A 21,154-nucleotide genomic window follows, 5' to 3' on the forward strand; every position below is an offset into this window, starting at 1 on the left:
GTACAACCTCTCTGCTGAATGCTAAAGCATTGTTCTAGCACTCCTTACACACCCAAAGAAGCAGTGACGGAATCTACAAATAAAGCATGTCTCAAAAAGAAATGCTGTTAATAATTTGATTTCAGACCTAACATAGAATCAAATTCATAGAAAACCCTTGAAAATTTTGAGACAGTTGTATGACAAAAGTGTTAGTTCAAAATGGAAATGCTGTCCTCTTGACTTTCCAATTAAGTGTTGACATGAAGCAGACTGAGAAATCTGCTTGAAGGGCATGTTTTCTTCTTAACTGAGCAGCTAAAGACCATGGTGGAAAGAGATGATAGCTTATGAAATGGAACGAAGACCCTCCAAGAACAATAGACCAGGAAGTCACTCCCAGGAAACTGACTTGATCTAGGGATAGCTTCCACCCCTAGAGTGGTGCTTTCAATATTCACAGTCATCTAAGTAATGAGTTGGATTTTTCATATGCTCATATGGCCAACTCTTCAATTTGTGTAGTTTGTGAGATGGAAAAGAAGATGGTTATTATTTGTCATTTTGTATTTTCTAGTGCTTTATGAATTTTGTAAATACATATCTTTTTCAAGTATCAATTTTATCTGGATCGGTATATTAAAAATCCTTTTTTCTTTATTGTGCTTCTGCTCTTAAAAAATAAATTCAAGTTATTATTGATATAGGAGCTAAAAAGAAATGTTTTAGGCAGATAGTGAGCATAACAGAGCCCTCGGTAAGGTTTTCCTTTTAATAAAAAGCAGCCCAAATCTTTGCTTTTCCAAAAATAAAAATAAAAACAACAACAACAAAAAAAAAAAGCAGCCTGAAAAATCAAGCTGCAAGCATAGATAAGCAAGCTGGAACCAGCAGCTGTGCCAATACAAAAGGGGTACCTGGAAGCCAGGTATACTCAACATAGATGTTCCCTCTTCCCTTTTTGTGCCAATGTGCTGTAAAAGAAGTGGGCAACATGGTTTCCATCAGGTAGAGACCCAATTTGCAAATTAAAAGATTAGGGTGGGATGGCCAACTTCTTCGAACACTGTGTAAATGGCACACCTGGTCCAACCAATCCTCTGCCCTATGTAAATCAGACACCGCATTTTCAAGCTTATCTATAAAACCAACCGCATTTTGGAGCATGAGGGAAGATCCCCTCAGAACCCATTCCCTCTGCACAAAAGAGCTTTTCTATTAAACTCCCACTCTTAAATTCACTTCTTGTGGCCCACATCCTCGATTTCCTTGGTGTGAGGCAACGAACCTCAGATATTACCCTTGAAAAATGATGCCACTTTGTTATTAAAAAGCGTAACTAATGTACAAGAAATTCTAGTTGTAGGATCTTCTATTGAAACATTTCAGAGAAGAAGGTAAATTAAAGGAAAAATATCTGACATAACATTTTAGCAAAACAATATTTATTTGCCTCAAAGTTGAGGACCAGAACTTTTGAATTTAAAGACTAGATACACGAACTACTCTGTAGTCATTACAGTGTTCTCAATGCGTTTTACTATCATGAGTATATGTTTCCGATATCATACTAAGTAGCAAAAGGAAGTTTATCCATTAGCGTATGTAGCTATGATCCAGTTTTTGAATTGTACATATTTATAGTTATGTAACTACCCAGGCAATAGTTTGGCTTCACAGAAAAGTGTGTAAAATCTTAAGAAGTGGTTCAATCTCAAATAAGAAACCGAAGCCATTTACATGTTTTCACTGTTGGTTTTGCATATCTATGTTTTCTGATTTTGCTACAAAACATGTAGAAACAAATGAGAAATATTTTGTAAAGCCCCTACATATACTTCTAAGTTAATTATATTTTATAAAAATAAATTGATGAGATAATATGTGTTATGATGTTAGACACCTTGAGCAAAAGTAAAACAAATCTAATTAACTCTCAATCCTGAACTCTGCATATAATTAGAAACCATTATAAATATTTAATAGTAAATAAATTAGAAAAAGGGGCGGACACGATGGCTCATGCCTGTAATCCCAGCACTTTGGGAGGCCAAGGTGGGTGGATCACCCGAAGTCAGGCGTTTGAGACCAGCCTGGCAAGTGGCTGTAATCCCAGCTACTTGGGAGGCTGAAGGAAGAGAATCGCTTGAACTCGGGAGGTGGGGCTTTCAGTGGGCTGAGATTGCACCACTGCACTACAGCCTCGGCCACAGAGTGAGACTCACTCCATCTCAAAAAATAAGAAATAATTTACGTATTAATTCTATAGATGAAAATGAAAAAGAGCTTTATTTGAAAATGTCAAATTTAGTGTTAGACAAATATAATGAGTTATTAAGTAAAGGATTTGTTGTATCCGTGTATTTATTAAGATGATTAAAGTTGCAATCTAAAATAAGTAAATATTCATCAGACAGTAACTAATGGGTTGGGATTTTATTTGCTGCAATGTAGACTCCCCATACATAAAGATACATGGAAACACATTTACCTATGTAGGAATATATAGCTACACATGAAAGTATATCTAACTTTATCAAGACACAAGGAAATATATCTCCATACATGAAAATACATCTCCATAGAGATACATTATAGCTGTATCACTGCACATTGAGACATGCCTCCATATATAAATATGCATACAGATTTATATTCATTCATAAACATACATGCATATACATCTCCATATATGAAGATATGGTTCCATAAATATGCATGAAGACATAACCTGCTGGAGAGAACAACAGCTCCATCTATTAGCTCCCATCTTAAAATTATTGAAAGATCCCTGGAACCAAAGTTAATCAAGTGGTTTCTTATTTAGAGTCTCAAAGGTGAAGCAAAACCAAATCCATCATCTTAGTGTAGTGCCATCTCCCTCCAGGATAAAGGATTCTTTTTTCTTCTAAGGACTTGGAGAAAGAGAGAGAAAGAAAAGTGCAGATTGACATGGCCTTTGATAACCAGGATTCGGAGTGATGCTGATATCCTGACCTCCCTGTCTGGCAGGGTTGTGGTTTCATAACTTTGCCTGATAACAAAGCGTTGTTGCATCTATAGGCACAGAAAGCAGGCTTTGAGGACCGTGGATGAGGTTGGCATAAAGCAGTCATTTTCACTTGAGGAGATCCAGTGACCTACAATTTAGTGAACTGTGGTGAGTTGTCTGAATTTTAAGTATTTGCGTTTCTGAGCATCAGTTCATTCTTGAAACTAACTGGGCAAACCTGTGACCAAGCAGGATTCTCTAATAGGGCATAAAAATAGCTTGACACTCTTAGGGTATGGCAAGCAATGTCTGCTGCAATGATTATTATTCACCTTTAACCTAATCATGAGTAAGAAACAGTCCATAAATGTCCACAATTGCACTGCTCTCTCTCTTCTCCTGAGCAAGTCCTACATCTTCACCATCACCTCTTCCTCCTCCCCTCAGCATCCACTTGCTTCTCCTTCTTATAGCCATATGATTATCATCACAATTAGTGCCTGCCTACTATGTAGATGTAGTTGTAGAAGTGTGCTGTAACCTGGAAACTTCTGTTACAAAACTGACCTTTAATTCTTAGCCCAACTTAAGGCTGTTTGCACGAATGGGATCCTTTGAGCTCCCCAGTGACCACAGGAGTGATGAATGGTTTGGTTTCTGCCAAGATTATTCCAAGAGAACAGAATAGAATCCAGAATGACAGCTGGTATAGTTTCACGATTCTGTCTCCTTGACCCCCAACATTTCCCATTCTCCTCAAAAAAAAAAAAAATTCATTTTTATGACATTGGCTTTTCTTTACTTTTTAACATTTTTAAATATATTTTTTTTCTTGAGATAGGGTCTTGCTGTCTCCAACGCTGGAGTGCAGTGGTGCAGTTGTGGCTCACTGCAGCCTCAACCTCTGGGGCTCAAGCAATTCTCCTGCACCAGCCCCCTTAGTACCTGGAACTATAGGTGTGCGACACCACACCTAGCTAATTTTTGTTTATTTTTCATAGAGAGGAGGTCTCACTATGTTTCCCATGTTTGTCTAGAACTTTCTGGACTCAATCCTCCTGACTTAGCCTCCCAGAGTGCTGGGATTACAGGTGCAAGCCACTGTTCACAGCTCTTTTTTACTTTCTTGTCTTCAATTTACAGGACAAAGCTTTCTGTGCTGAAATCTCCTTCACTTCCTACTTCTCTAATTAAATATTTTTGATATCAGAATTTTATTATTGTTACCAGTAACACCAATCTAGTTATTCATTTATACTTGTAAATTAATGATATGATGACAAAGTCCTGGGCGTAATTTATGTCTTTATTGATTATGGGTGACAGGAAATAATATCCTTTTATAAAAATGAGCACGCTTTTTTTTTTTATTTTGTCACGGATGAGAGAAACCAGCTCTTTGCCCCTTGGCATGTGATGTTCTTTACCTGGTGCATATTTTCTCATATGTAAGAACTAAGTAAAGAAAAACACATGGCCACATTCTTAAGCTACAAAGATTTCTAAGTCAAATAAGGCTATAAGTGAGTCACACAGACCACCACATGCAAAGAATTGCAGAAGAAGCAACTGTGCTTCATGGATACGAGGGTGAAATCCATCCACTGTATTGATTCTTATTATCTCAAACATAAGCAATGATTCACTTCTTAGTTTTCAAAGAATCGTCAACCTATCATTATAATTCATCAAATACAATAGCACTGTTTCTATTGGTGTAGCAGATACATGAAAGTTAGATAAACGTGTCTTCTTAGTATCAAGTGCATCCATTTATGTCTCTACACCGAACTGTGTAAACAAGACATTTTTTCGGAACAAACAGGAAGTATTGATTGTCTTAAAGGAGCTCTATTGATAAGCTGACACAGTCAAAGCAGACCAACAAGAAAGATTAAATTAAATAACTGTCAAAGTGTTTTTTGGGGAACCAAAGGGCAGAATGAAAGCTTGTGTTTGTGAAGAGCTGTGTTGAGAGATGCAGGCCAAATGGAAGGCAGCACTGCTTGCTGCACGTGACTTCCCACCCAAGTGTTACCTGACAGCCAGGCTACCTCAGAATGGTGCTGTCGACAGTAGTGAGGCTTATGTGATCATCCATTGTTAAGTACCAGGCTTCTGAGGCAGGATAGGTAGTCAAGGAAATGTCCATGTTCTCAGGACACAGCAACTGTGGTGACCATAGAGTCAACACAATAAACTTCAGCATTCGCATTGTCATTGAGCTCATTCAAGCAAAGCTGTCTTCAATAGGGACTTTCCCTTCTAGAGAGCATGTGCATTTTATCTGTCCTCAAACTGATCCTTTGCTCATTTCAATAGTAAAAAGCACACCCATGGGTGGAGATTTAAGATGCTAATGAGACATGCAATGTATGAACAAGCATGCACAGCTACTGCGCATGTGCATCCAGAGGTCCACCCAGACCATGCTTATTTGTAACACCTCTCCCAACTCCTGATGAATAATCATGGAAGTCTCCCCTACAGGGAGTCACCCTAGTGCCAGTCTTTGCTGTGTCATCCTACCAAGCAGCCTGCCCTGAATCCTCTGTCTCTCTCAGGGTGCACTGTCCATTTTGTACCTAACTTTCAACATACTATTTTTCTTTTGCAATAAATTACTCTACACTACACTTCCTTTATTGTGTGTCTCTTCTTTAAATTCTTTCAAACTAAGAAGAACCGAGGTGTCACATCAGCATCAACACCTCCTTTCCTGAGATACAGGATTCTTTTAGGGGCTTTAGTATCCATCACCCTACCCATCACCACATTACAAAAGGATGTTTGGTGATGCTTTTGCTTTCCTACTGATGAATCTTATTCCATGGTTTCCCAAGAATCAATATATAATAAAGCCACAGCACATAACACAAAGGTAAGCACATTTGCTTATTTGGCCTTTCTTGGCAGAGATAGCCGCTAGCTTAGTAAAACCTTTTTAGCTTTATCCCCTGATGTTCCTCATACCGATATTCTTGGCCATGGCAATCTGTTGATGTGCTTCACACATGAATGCATTTCACTGGCTTCTGACATGTGAAGGTTATACAGTGCTGACTTGGACAAGCCTACCTGGCTTCACTAAACACAAAGAAAGCCTGGACCTTCCAGGTAGCCCTCATGAAGAGAAGTTAATGAAGGATCACAGTCAAGGCCTGTTTTCCCTTTTCCATTAAAAATCATCTTCAGAGAAATTTATAAGTGTCATTGATGTAGTCAGTACATGCTGCTGTAACAAACTGCCATGGACTGGGTAGCTCAAATGCTAGATATTTATTTCTCATGGTTCTGGAGCTGGAAAGTCCAAGATCAAGTCCCCACCAGATGCAGTACCTGGTGATGACCCACTTTGTTCACATATAGTGTTCTTACTGTGTTCTCAAGTGGCAAAGAGTACAAACAGAAAGTAAACCATTTCACATTATTTCTTAGGGCACACATTCCATTTACAGGGCTTCAACCTGATGAACTCATCATCTCCCAAAGGCCCCACATTCTAACACCATCACCTTGGAGGTTAGTATTTCTACATTTGGATTTGGTGGGGGACACAGACATTCAGACCAGAGCAGCCATGCAGGGCCATCTCCAAACGCTGCCTCAGGTTTCCAGAACTTATTGACTTATGTTGTCTCTGACCTATCCATGGGCTCTTCTGATCTTCACTTAACTCAGACTAAAATGAAAGCAATCTTCTACTCAGATGACAGGAGAGACAGCAATCCATTTCATCTGGCAGGCGAAAACAGACACACTCATAATTTGTGGAACTTTGAGACACTCATCATTAAAGTTCGGTTGCAGTGCTCCAAACTCCTGGTTCCTTCCATCAACCCATTTTCCTAATATTCTAGAAATATAGTTCTACATGGGTTATGCCTGAATATTTTAGTGGTTTCAGCCTAGTGATATTTTTCAAACATTTTTATCTCAATTATGTAAACCTATATTTAAGGATTATGTATAATAGTTCTCTCAGTGAAAATTATTTTTTTCTAGTTTTATTCCATTCCTTTTAAAAAAGCACATTGAAGCACAATAGCTGTCTACTCTTTTTGTTGTTGTTGTTGTTGTTGTTGTTTTGTTTTGTTTTGTCTTTGAGACAGAATCTGTCTCCTAGGCTGGAGTGCAGTGTTACCATCTTGGCTCGCTGTAACCTCCCCGTCTTGGGCTCAAGCGATTCTCCTGCCTCGGCCTCCCAGGTACCTGGGACTACAGGTGCACACCAGCATGCCAGGATAATTTTTATATTTTTAGTTGAGTTGGGGTTTCACCATGTTGGCCAGGCTAGTCTCAAACTCCTGACCTCAAGTGATCCACCTGTGTCAGCCTCCCAAAGTGCTGCGATTACAGGTATGAATCACTATGCCTGGCTATCCTCTACTGTTTAATCAAGCAAAATAGTCTGAACATGGGGTAGATGGAACCAGAAATGTATGTTCTACATTTTACATATGAAAAAGAGAGAGTATATTGTTTTTGAGCTCACAAAATAAATAACTAATGAGAAAAACCTATATTTAAAAATTTATCTCTGGAGTCAATTATGTTTTAATTTTCTCTCCTAGCAAATTTAATCCAATCTAGCCCCTACTGCTAGCTGCGACTTTAGCCAATACCACACAAGAACTACCTAGTTAAGCCCAGTTAACCCATAAAATCATGAAATAATATAATTAGTTTCAATAAAATGCCACTATAGTTAATAAAAATGCATCATATTATTAAAAAATGCTAAGAGAGTGGATTTGAAATGTTTTCACCACAAGGACATGATAGGTATGTGAGATAACTTATGTTAATTGGCTCAATTTAACCACCCTACAATGTACACACATTTCAAAGCAACATGTTGTATGCCACAAATATATACAATGTTTATTTGTCGGTTAGAGCAAATTTTTTTTTTAAAGAAGAAAGAAACTTAGGAAAAATAAATACCAATTGTTGGTCTGGGTTACAACACCATAGTTAACAAGCAAAACTTATCTTAGTTGTCATCACTACCAAGTTATGCATGCCTAACCTCAAGCAAGACAGTATCTAAGTAGCTTTGCAGATGCTGTTTCCTTTGCCGGAAATATACTTCCATCTTTATCTGGATGGAAAAAGCCTGTTTATCACTAGCATGCTGAAGCCTAACCTGATTCCTTCTAGATAGAAGTGACTCCCCTCTGTCCCTCTCCTTCTAGATAGAAGTGACTCCTCTCTGTCCCTTTACAATCTCTCTCTCTCTCTCTCTCTCTCTCTCTCTCTCTCTATATATATATATATATATATATATATATATATATATATATATATATATGTAGCTAGACAGATAGGTAGGTGGGTAAGTAGATAGCTGTGGATGGATGGATTGATAGATAAAATGGAAGAATAGGTGATTAGATAGACAAAGAAGGATGGATACATACTAGATAGATGGTAGATTAGATGGATAGATAGACTATAGATTAGATGATACATTGGATAGATGATAGATAGATACCATAGATAGATAATATATAAGATAGATAATTAGATAGGTAGAAGACAGATAGATAGGATAGGTAACTGTTCCTACCATATTACTAAGGGACCAGTATTTTTGGTCTAAATTGTGATTTCTTTGAAACTTGCTAATTTTTGTTTATTTATTTGGGCTTCCTATATATTATTGACCATTGAAACTCACTTGTTTCTCCAAAGATGTTTGGATTTTCTAGAATATGAGAAACCACACATTTTCTTAACTTATATGCTCTGAAGCACAGTGCTGACTACTAATTTGTTATCCTCTTCCTGCACACTGGCTAGCTGCAATTTATTGCATAAGAGAAAGTTATTCATCAGAAATTCGTAAGAAAAAATTGTAATAACTAACAAAGTTACTCTACTACATAACATTGAAATATTTCAGTAACAAATCTCAAGAAATAACAAAGAGAGTACTAAATATCATCTGCTTGCTTTTGGCCTCTTTGTACAAACAAAATCCCTACATTTTCCACATAAGCAGGATCATTGTTAAAAACAAACAAATAATTAAATGGAAAATTATCAGCCCCTTAAATAAATCTGTCTGTACAGATGTGCACTAACTGTGCAGAAGATAATTCTATCAGTAAAATATCATCAATAAAATCTCTAAGTCCTTAGTTTTGTATTTTTTAGATCCCTAAAGATGAAGGGGAGACCTTTTGTTCTCAAGGAAGACTCACAACATAAATCAAACAAAAACACAAATTCTTAGACTCATAGAACTTTAGAACATATGAACACTTGAAGAAAAGTTAAAGGTTTTCTAAACTAAATCCATGCCCTTATTTGGAAATTTCCTGTTACATCCCTGTTACATGTGTATTCAACTTTGAACAGTTCCAAAAATGAGGACCTTAAAAGTCCTGGAAAGTTATAACTTTAAGTGGCTAAAGAATAGAATTACTTTCCAATATACAAATAACTGGTATTCGAAAAACAGTATCTTATCTCACAGTTTTCAGACACAAATATGTCAGAGAATAAATTATACAAAGTTTATATAAATCAGTGCCAATTATTTTTTCATAATCATTTATTTGAAATTGATAATGACTACCATAAGACAGCCAATATTAATCCAACATTAATAGTGAAATTTTCACGATATTTGAGGAAGTTCAAGAAACCACTCAGACTCCAGCAGTGGAATGATTGATAACTTGAAAAATAAATCCTTTGTAGACTTCTCAGTTGAAAACTGCACTGAGAATACTGTCTCTAAAGATGCAAATAGGAAAAACTAAAGTTATATCAAAGATAAAGTCATGAGGCCATCAGTTACAAAGAGAATGGAACATAAACTCTTGCATAAAACTATGTAATAGATGGCTATTAGAGATGGCCATAAAGGAAGATTTGGAACTCTTGAATGCATATACTTCAAGCATGTTCTTGTCTGAAAACTTGAGCATATATTAAATCTTTACAGTTATTTTCATTTAAAAAAACTTTATATGCCTCTGTCACCACCATAATACACTTATCTTAGCTCAGAGACTGATACATACTATATGCTTCAGAGAATATTGAAACAATGAGTGAAATGGAGATTTACATGGTGGCAACCTCATGGTCGATAAAATGAAGATAATATAATAAATATTGAACTGAAATGAACAGGTTAAGTGTCATGGTTTGATGTTTTAAAAGGGGTCTTTGTTGGAAGACCTACATGCAATATAATCAGTGTCCCTAAGACGGCAAATTGAGGTAAAAGTTTGTAATTGATAGTATCTGCTATCAGAGAGTTTGAGGCTACTAATACAGAAGACCTATTTAGTTTTCAAATATAATTGAGCATGTTAAAAATCATACTGTACTCTTCAAACTGTTAATGTGAAACTTATGTCAGTTACCCTGTTATAAATTTCTTTCTCAGCCTCTTAGTTATTTCCTGTTATTTAAATCTTCAGACAAGATGAAATTCAATCACTTAAAAATAAATGTACATTTAAGCCACTACACAAACTCAAAATTTTGAAATTACTTTTCAGAATGCTGAAAACACTTATTCTTGGCTTCTGTTGAAAATATGTCAAGATAATTCTTTCATGTATGGCAAGATATTAGAATTTAATTCTCATTCAATCCCAAAAAGAGTGGATTAATTCAGTGGGATACATGTGGATTGTGGACACTAAAATATTACCCTTAGAAGCTTTAATGTTAGCTAGCATCAGGCACAGCCTTTGGCTACACAGAATCATATTAGATGTCTTTTAGGTATCTATATAAGCTGTGGTTGTAATGGATGAACATAAAAAATATTCAGAAGAAAATGATGCTGCCTTTAGATAAGTTAAAATCTATCACTCAGTGTTTCTGCTTGGCATGAATATCATGAAGTTGATGTGCATATTTAGTTAATGTACAGCTCGAACACGGGTGCATAGGCTGTGGATTGTTCCCTTTTTAGTGTTTGCTTATATAACAACCGACTACAAAAAAAAAAGGGGGTTTAACACAACAAACAGGGTTTGAAAAAATTCATCCTGGATGATACATCTCCATCCTCAATGTCTTGCCACACTTTTCTGGTCACTGTGTGTGCATGTGCATACATCTATATGTTGCATTTATTAAATTTGCAAGAATAAGTGACTGAGAAAGTATGTTTAGTATTCAAAAATTGAAGGAAACTTAACATATTAAGTGAGGCTTAAAACATTTAATGCATGCTTAATAATTACACTTGTTCATGTAGACATAATTGAAAACCTCCTTTAAAGGTGATTATAAAATTTCCTAGATTTATATTTAAAATAGTATTTAAGATCCAAATTAAATGCATAAGGGTGCCTAAGGCAAGCTAATGTTTTGAATTTATAACCATAATAAATAGAATATTAATATTTAAAATCAAAGTAACTTTTGGATAATCTATGTACAAAATTCACCCCCTGGGGCATCAAAAACTCAGTATCATCTTTTCCTTTCAGTGCCTGATTTTTAGTTGCAAAAGGACAGAGATCCTATCTGCTGATAAAAGTTTCTATTGAAATAGATTAAGATGATTTTGCAATAGTTGAGGAAGTTAGTTGTTGACGTGCAATTGACACATCCATTAGGAAATTTTCATATGTGTAGGAATTTATAGTGCTTAAAGATATTTATCTTCTTGAATATAAAATGAATTTTGTGATTGTCATTTTAAATGGGGAGCTAAGTAATTTTACAGGCTTATAATTTCAACTGAATTATTACTGTAGTTATAATGGAATTATAAGATAATTTGAAAAGAATCAACAGTATCAAATACTGCTTATTAAGTAAGTGAGGACTGAGAAGTGACCAAAAGTTTCATGATGTGGAAATTGTCAGTGACCTGGAAAAAACAGTTTTGATGGAGTGTTTGGTGGAAAGCCTGAAAAAAAATAGGTTTAAAAAAGAGTGGTAAGAAAAGAGTAAAACTAGTGAGTCCAAACAAGTTTTTAATTATTTTCTGAAAGAGTAGAAATAAGGAATGCTGGTTGGTAGGGATGTGTGAATAAATTAAAAATTAACAATTGTGAGCTTTAAGTACAATCTAGCAGATGAGCAATCATATTGGAAAGTAAATAATTCAATTTTATAATTAAGAAAACTGAATAAATATCTGAAATGACTTTTGTATGAGGCCTAACTGGTGCCTTTCTGATATCTTCAAGGTAAATATTTTCTCATCTTTGACCTTTGACCTTTATAGAAAAGGTCTCATTAATTCATAAAACGTCTAAAATGACTCTTAACAATTTTTAGGAATTAAAAATGCTATTTTTGAATCTCTGTTGATTTGTTTTATTTGCTTTTCCTTTCCTTGGAAACCAAGCAGGATTTTCTTTTTCTTTTCTTTTTTTTTTTTTTTTTTTTAATTTCCTTAGGTTTTTGTAAGACAGGTGGTATTTGGTTACATGAATAAGTTCTTTAGTGGTGATTTGTGAGATGTTGGTGCACCCATCATCTGAACCCAATTAGTAGTCTTTTATTCCTCATCCCCTTCCCACCCTTTCCCCCTGAATCCCCAAAGTTTTTTTTTTTTTTTTTTTTTTTTTTTGAGATATCACCAGGCTGGAGTACAGTGGCACGATCTCAGCTCACTGCAACCTCCCCCTATTGGGTTCAATTGATTCTCCTGCCTCAGCCTCCTGAGTAGTGAGCACCTGGGACTAGAGGTGTGTACCATCATGCCCAGCTAATTTTGTATTTTTAGTAGAGATGGGCTTTCACCATGTTGGTCAGAATGGTCTCCATCTCTTGACCTCGTGATTCGCCTGCCTCAGCTCCCAAAGTGGTAGGATTACAGGTGTGAGCCACTCCATTCGGCCCCATTTTAACAAAGGCATACTTTGCAGCTTTGTAACTTAGCTCCCACTTAAGAGTGAGAACCTATGATGTTTGGTTTTCCATTTCTGAGTTACTTTGCTTAGAATAATAGTATCCAATCCCATCTAGGTTGCTGTGAATGCTGTTTATCCATTCCTTTTTATGGCTTAGTGGTATTTCATCATATATATGTATTTCTCAGAGTTTCTTTACCCATTCATTGATTGATGTGCTCTGGGCTGGGTCCACATTTTTGCAGTTGCGAATGATGCTGCTATAAACATGCTTGTGCAAGCATCTTCTTTTCAATGCTACTTCCTTCCTCTCTTCCTTCCTTCTGCCCCTTCCACCCTCTTCTCCTTCATTCCTCTCCCCCTTCCCCTGCTTGCCCTTCCTTCCTTCTTTCCTTCCTCCGCCCTCCCTCTCCCTCCCTTTCTTCCTTCCTTTCTTTCTTACGTTCTTCCTTCCTTCTTCCCTTCTTCCCTTCCTTTCTTCCTCCCTCTTCTTCTCTCTCTCCCACTCTCCCTCTCCTTCTCTCTCTTTTTCTCTCCCTTTCCCTCTATCTCTTTTCATAATAACTTAGGTCAAACACCCTGACTCAAGATAAACCTCCTCAGCAAAAGGTCACTTGAAACATGAAGATAGGGCTTATATGTTTCAATCAGACAGCAGGAATCTCCTGACCAAATACATTCTGAGGACTAACTTATGTAGGGCAAAACTTATGTGGGTAAAGGAAAAAGTTGAGCACCTGGAGTCCTGGATGGGATATTATAATGAGTGGATCCTACAGAAGGGAGAAGAGAGATGGGTAAGTGAAGGGCAATAGAAGGAGGCATTGGAAGAGCACTGAAAAGACAACCACTGAGAGCATTCTTAATTTCTTTGGACACATATTGAGGAGATGTTAGCAGTGCCTCATGGGAGTTATCCGCACATCATCTTTTCCACACATACCAGGCCACCTGCAAGCCCCATCTCTTTTTTGTGGATGTGAGAGTTCATAGTGTCCATAAGAGTTCCCCTTGGAAGCAAGCTGTGCCTTTAATCCATTACTAATGTGCTGAAAATTTAGTCCTAATAATCACCTGTTTAAAATCACCTGCATATATCACAAAATTGACAGTTTGACTACTTTATTTTACTATATAAATCTATAGAGAGATACTTAATTTATCTGCAGCTGAAATTTCCAACTTCAATGTTTTTGATGATGTCAATTACCATTCTGAAACTATCCTCATATCATCACCCATAGTGCCATGCCAATGAATTTGCTTCTTATTTTCTGTTTTCTTTCTAGGAGTTACAAATTCAAGACCATTACCACTGAAGACAAGGTAAGAGATTGTGTCCTCCAAACTCATCATTTTTCAGGTAAGAAAACTTATGTTCAGAGATGTTACCCTGACAGTTCCAAGAATGTAAAGGTTAGTTATAGCAGAAGATAGCTCACATTTTCTCTAGGCCATGTAAATTGGAAAAATCATATATTAATGATGTTATTTTTTTCCATTATATGATTGCAGACTGAATGGATCTCTATTTTTTTAAAATCACATCTAAATTATACTCTTTGAGGAATTTCATTAAGTTCAAACTGCACACAATTCACAGTAGTAAGTTCAATGTCAAAGTTAGAATATTTAAATTTAAAAACATCATTGTTCTCACATCCTAACATCACTTTTGATGTTTTTTAAATATTAACTTTGAATTATGTTTTATATAATAGAAATTATATTCTTTATGAAATATTTTTGCCTGCATCTTCATTTAACATTATATTGACATCATTTTCCATAATGATAAATAGGCTTCAGAATGATAAATTATAAATTAGTCCTTGTATTTTGATCAACCTTCCAGAACCTTTACTATGAATCTATTTTGTATGCACTTTGGAATTTTTACTGTCACAAATATATCCATACACATATCTTCTGGTTAGTTGAAATGATTTCTTTTTGAAAAAGGTTTAGGAAGGAGATTTCTGTGATTAATGTTTCAAAACCATGGCTAGGACAGCAGGGTTCAGTACAGAGGAACTCATCAATAAGCAAGGCCTTCCTTTCAGCTTCATCTCATCCCTCCACCAACATGTGACCTCAACTAATTATTTAGCTTTGTCAACTTCCGTGTTCTTATTAAAATGGGTGCAGACACACCTCTGTAATACAAATGTTATTAGAATGGTTTATAAATAATATATTCTGTTTAGTGTCAATATATGGTAAGTGCCCAATTAATGCTGTTCAGTGTTTTCTTTATGGTTCTTAAAATACTTCTTTCCAAAACTGTTATGGCATTTTCCTCTCCCACTATCCCCCTAAAATATATCTGTTTTTAAAGTATTTGGACCATTTATTGGATCCAAAATGGAACTTTAATTTTGCTTTGATTTTTGACTTCTCTAATTTTCTTTGAATTCTTTTTAAAATAAATTGACCAGCTGTAATGTTATTTTTTAAAAATGTAATGCATAAGAAGATCATTCTATTAATCAAAACACCAGAATATTTTATGCTTATTTATGAAACTTAAATGGTCCGTTATAAATCCCTAGCTGATATTTCTGTAAGAATATGTAGTATACATATATAATATTGGATCTGTAATTCAATTTCTGTAAGCATATGAGGTATACACATATAATATTGGATAATATAAACATTTGGAATTCAGAAAAACAAAAACCTGCACTGAAAAACCCAGAGAATCTGAAGACATCTTTAAACTTTCTCCCCTTGCATTTGGAAAAAGTTGGAGATACTGTCGAATAATGGGTCAATCATATACTGTATCCATGCAGGGATATTTAGATCACCTATGTATAAGGGCGATTTCAAGAATCATGACTCAATTTTGTTAACTAGACAATTCTGGTAATTATAAGAGCAGTAGATTAAGCTGATGTTTAATCTGCTGAACATATGCTACTTAAACACATAGTCATCACTCCTGGTGTTTTCTACAAAAATATTTCATCTCATTAAAAGTGACCCTTGGGCGGGCATAGTGGCTCACACTGGTAATTCCTGGATTTGGGGAAGCTGAGGCAGGCAGATCACCTGAGACCAAGAGTTTGAGACCAGCCTGGTCCAAATGGTGAAACCCCATCTCTACTGAAAATTCAAAAATTAGCCAAGTGCGGTGGTAAGCACCTGTAATCCCAGCTACTCCGAACACTAAAGTGGGAGAATCGCGTGAACCCTGGAAGCAGAGGTTGCAGTAAGCTGAAATTGTGTCACGGCACTCCAGCCTGGATGACAGAGTGAGACTCTGTCTCAAAAAATAAAAAATAAAAATAATAAAAATTAAAAGTGACCCATGATAGTTAAATAAAGGTAAGAAGAGGAATTGGCAAATCACCCAGGCCCTGCCACCATTAAGGTTTATGAACATTTAGATGACTTTCTCTTCTATTTTAAAATATGGATAGGTTTTACCAAATGGGTTCCTGTTTTACATTGTGTGGTCATAATTATTTGTACCTCCTGGAACAGCAAAAGATGGGCATTTGTAGGAACCACCTGTGAGGCAAATAACGTCTGATGTGGAGAAAATATGATGTCAAATATTGTAATTGTTTTTATTTTTGTTATTATTTTTATGTATTTTCTTATAAGAATATAAGGCAAAATGTGTCTCTATATTTAGTTGGAGATGTGTCTACAGCAGTAGGACACCTACATAGTTACTGATTCTACTCTTCAAATGCCTGAGTGTAATTTGTAATTCTTCCCATGGTCTACTAAGAGTGCTTTATACTTTCATATATTTAATGCAATGTCGCCATTACACAGATTTATTTTATTGTAAAAAGATACACAGACTTTGGTACATTGTAGTAAACAAAAGTAGAAAAATTAAGTCAGCAATCAAAGAAATAATTACATGTACTTTCCCTGAGATATAAACTTGCGAAAGTACATAAAGATACGTATATGCTTTTTATTTGAAATAAGAAAAATAAAAGGTTCTGCCTCATATAGCCATGAAAACAATCATTTTTTTTTCTTTTTGGCAATGGCTTTGGAGTGTAAGCACATTACTGTCATCTCCTGAAAGAATTAAATATAAAGTAGAAAACAAGTAAAGAGGAAGAAAATGCCACATAAATTTCAAATGAAGATTTGGAACTGAATTATGATGAACAATGTTGCCAAACCTTATGATCTCTACCTTCTTTAGTCCCTCCTTGGGAAGGACACGACAGTGGACCCAGCCATCTAAGATTATTTGAAGTAACTTTGGGTGGTAAATTTCAGAAGAATCAACCCTAGAGAGCCTTAAATAACAATACTGGAATGGGACATATTGCCATTAAATCTGTCCCTAACTTCAAAATGTTTAAATATATGCTACAAGAAAATAAGTAATACTTTGCTAATACTTTCCAGAAGGAAGAATGGAGGGGAGGAAATACATACACACAAAAAAAGACTCCTTTGATCTTTTCTGGTAATGTGGAATGCTCACTTTAATGTAACTATGATTCAAACTGCACCTATAAGAACAAGGATCAAGATCTACAGTTTCAAATGTTTCAAAATTTTCTGAAAACATCTAATTAGATCTTCAAAATTTTCAAACGTATGATTAGCTCTTGGTCCCAATTCTTATACGTACGGTTTAGTTATAGTACCATTAAGTATATGAAACTTCAGTTAGAAGGAATAAGTTCAAGAGAGCCATTGTACAACAGGGTAACTATAGTTAATAACAGGGTATTGCATTCTTGAAAGTTGTTAAGAGAGATTTTAAATGTTCTCGCCACAAAGAACAAGTTATACTTTATATAATAACGTATATATTCATAGTAATATATATGTTAATTACCTCAAACTATTCCATAATGTATACATATTTCAAAATATGTTGTATGCAATATTAACACATTTTGTTTTGTTGGTGCAAAAGTAATTGTGGTTTTTGTCATTAAAAGTAATGGCAAATACTGCTTTTTTGTAATAAAGTAATATTTAATTAAAGGATAAGGGATAAATAGTTTTTTACAGTTTAAATAATCTAAAACTATGCCACTGCTGAGAGAGATTAGAAAGACATGAGGAAGTCACCCAATTAAATAAGAAACCCACAGTGAAATGTCTGCAAAATACAGCACTGTCGAGATGATTTTATCATGGAGAAAAATGTTTCAAAATCCAGGAAGTAATTATGTATTTGGAAAAGATGATGAACGAAAATGGAAAAATATTAGGTTGAAACACATTTTTACAAGTCTCTATAATTTAAAATAAACTTTAAATCTCTGTAATACTTGTTCAATTCTGTTGATTCAAGAGAAGGCCCAATTGATTTGGAAAATGAGATTTAAAAGGAATTCAGATAGTTTCATGAGTTTTTAACTGAACAGAATATTTTAAAACCCTTTTACTACAAAGAAATTTTAACAACATTGACGTTTGTGCCTGATATTAGCCTTGCTGTGGTCTTAGAGTGGTCCGATTTTACAGTTCTAAATAGGCCCAGAGATATTCATTATATGATTGTGATTCACTTCCAAGGGTAAATTTTAGAGTAGGATTTAGTCATATCTATAACAACGCTAATGCAGCATGTGTCAATTTAAAGGCAAAATATTAAAAATAAGGGACAGTTGTCAGCTGACAGGAGTGAGGCAAACATCAACAGTATTACAGATATGATGAACCATGTGGCCAAATAGTCCAATATTTATTGAGTAACACGTCACATATGTAGGATCTCAATAGCTTAGGTGCCTGAGGACGATTTTTCTTTAGCTGGACTCCCCATTGGAATCAAGTAAAAGGAGTTGTTTTTACAAATGCTATTGGTGGAGTACCATCCCCAGAGGTTCTAATTTAATGCAGGCAGCAGGTGGAAGAGTTGAGGGAAAATTATGTCTCCATTTCTGAAAGCTTCCCCAGTTGACTTTGATATGAATCTACAGCTAAAAATACCCTCTTGGGTCATAACTAGAATTGTATTTTATACTTGTGTCTTTTTCTATTTCAGTTTCTATGAGACTAGCAACACCCAGTTTGAACTATAAGGTAGAATCTGCAACTACTATACAATATATTTGAAAAACTTCTTTGAATATTGAAGTTTAACATCACAGCATATATGTCGCATTCTAAATGAGCATCTTCCCTGAGAAGTGACCCACAGTCATGGTCTTAAAATGTTTCAGTCACCCCCATTTTAAATTAATAAAAGGTGGCTGTGGAACCGCCAAAAAAAAACTGGTATTGGCTTTCAACTAGAGATGTCAACTAGCTGACTCTTGTTTCTTGTAAAGTGGCCAATATGTGGTTTGGAGCTCTGATTAAGGGAAATTCTGATAATATTAAGAAACCATTCTCCTGCTATGTAATGGGCCAGGAATGTATATAAACTCAAAATCCAAAAATCATTTAATAAAATATTTTAAAACAAATACCAAGAAAAGAATCTTCTCTTTGTTGCCTTCAGCGAGTTTAAATGAATGTATAGGCATTCCTCGGAGAGACATTGCAGGTACAGTTCCAGACCACAACAATAAAGTGACTATTGCAATAAAGCAAGTCACACGGATTTTTTGGTTTCTCAGTACATATAAAATTTATATACCATAGCCTGTTAATTGTACAATAGCATTAGGTCTAAATAACAATGTAAATACCTTACTTAAGTATACTTTATTGCCCAAAATGCTAATTATCTGAGCTTTCAGCTGAGCTTTCAGCAAGTCACATAATCTTTTGCAGGAAAGATTTCTCTGTAGCATTTGATGTTGTTTGATATTATTTTATCCAAAGTAAAACTTCTTTAAGAGCTAGAGTCAGTTCTCTCAAATTCTCCCTCTGTTTTATCAACTAAGTTCCTGACATATTCTAAATGCTTTGTTGTTTCAACAATGTTAACGGCATGTTCACCAGGAATAGATCCCATCTGAAGAGATCACTTTCTTTGCTTATCCATAAGAAGCAATTCATACTCCAGTCAAGTTTGATCATAAGATTGCAGCAATTCAGTCCCATTTTCGGGAACCACTTCTAATTCTAGTTCTCTTGCTATTTCCACCACATCTACCATTACTTCCTCCACTGAAGCTCTGAACCTCTCAAACTCACCCATGAGGGTTGGAATCAACTTTTTCCAAATTTCTCTTGATGTTGGTATGCTGACCTCTTCCTATGAATCACAAATGTTCTTAATGGCATCTAGAATGGTAAATCTTTTCCAGGTGTTCAATCTACTTTGACCAGATCCAACAGATGAATCATTGTCTATGGTAGCTATAGCCTTATAAGATATATTTCTTAAATAATATGAATTAAAAGCCAAAATTACTCCATAAGCTATGCATTGCAGAGTAGATGTTGTGTTAGTAGACATGAAAACAACATGAATGCCCATGTGTATCTCCATCAGAGCTCTTGGGTTACCAAGTGAATTGTCATTGACAGAAATATTTTGAAAGGGATCCTTTTTTTTCTGAGTGGTGTGTCTCAACAGAGGGCTTAAAATATTCAGTAAATCATGCTATAAACAGGTGTACTGTTGTCCAGGCTTTGTTCTCCCATTTATAGAGCACAGGTAGAGTACATTTAGCATCATTCTGAAGGACTCCAAGATTTTCAAAATGGTAAATGAGCATTGGCTTCAACTTAAAGTCACCAGCTGCCTATCAAGAAAGTCACCCTGTCCTTTGAAACTTTGAAGCCATGAATTCACTTCTCTGTAGCTATGAAAGTCCTAGGTGGCATCTTCTTCCAGTAGAAGGCTGTGGCTCCTGCATTGAAAATCTGTTGTTTAGTGTAGCTGCCTTCATGAGTGACTTTAGCCAGGTCTTCTGGATAATGTGCTGCAGCCTCTTCATCAGCACTTGCTACTCCACCGTGTACTTTTATGTTGTAGAGACAGCTTCTTTTTTTAAGCCTCATGAACCCATATCTTCTATCTTCACACTTTTCTTTTGCAACGTTCTCCCCTCTCTCGGCTTTCATGGAATTGGAGAGAATTAGGGCTTTGCTCTGGACTAGGCTTGGTTTAAGGGAATGTTGTACAGGTTTGATCTATCCTTACCTCTTGAACTATCTTCATTTCTGTAATAAGGCTGTTTCACTTTCTTATCATTCATGTGTTCACTGGAGTAGCACTTTTAAATTACTTCAGTAACTTTTTATTTGCATTAACAACTTGGATAACTGTGTTTCTCAAGAGGCCTGTCTTGGCTTTCAATGTGCTTTAATCACTAAGCTTAATCATGTCTAGCTTTTGATTTAAAGTGAGAAACATGAGACTCTTCTTTTTTACTTGAATACTCAGAGGCCATTACAGGGTTATTAACTGGCCTGATTTCAGCATTGTTTTGTCTTA

At 35.5% G+C, this 21,154-nt stretch overlaps 1 long non-coding RNA gene across 2 annotated transcripts in view; it reads left to right on the forward strand.

Annotated features, from left to right (window-relative positions):
• Positions 1 to 21,154, forward strand: part of LOC141582832 (uncharacterized) — a 410,126-nt gene that overhangs the window by 260,227 nt on the left and 128,745 nt on the right. Inside the window, exon 3 of one of the 2 annotated variants that reach the window (XR_012515746.1) lies at positions 14,106 to 14,179. This is a non-coding gene — a long non-coding RNA (uncharacterized LOC141582832). The remainder of the gene's footprint in view (positions 1 to 14,105; positions 14,180 to 21,154) is intronic. The other variant, XR_012515745.1, reaches the window with a different exon arrangement.

The sequence above is a fragment of the Saimiri boliviensis genome, chromosome X (genome assembly GCF_048565385.1).
Source record: "Saimiri boliviensis isolate mSaiBol1 chromosome X, mSaiBol1.pri, whole genome shotgun sequence".
Taxonomy (NCBI): Eukaryota; Metazoa; Chordata; class Mammalia; order Primates; family Cebidae; genus Saimiri; species Saimiri boliviensis.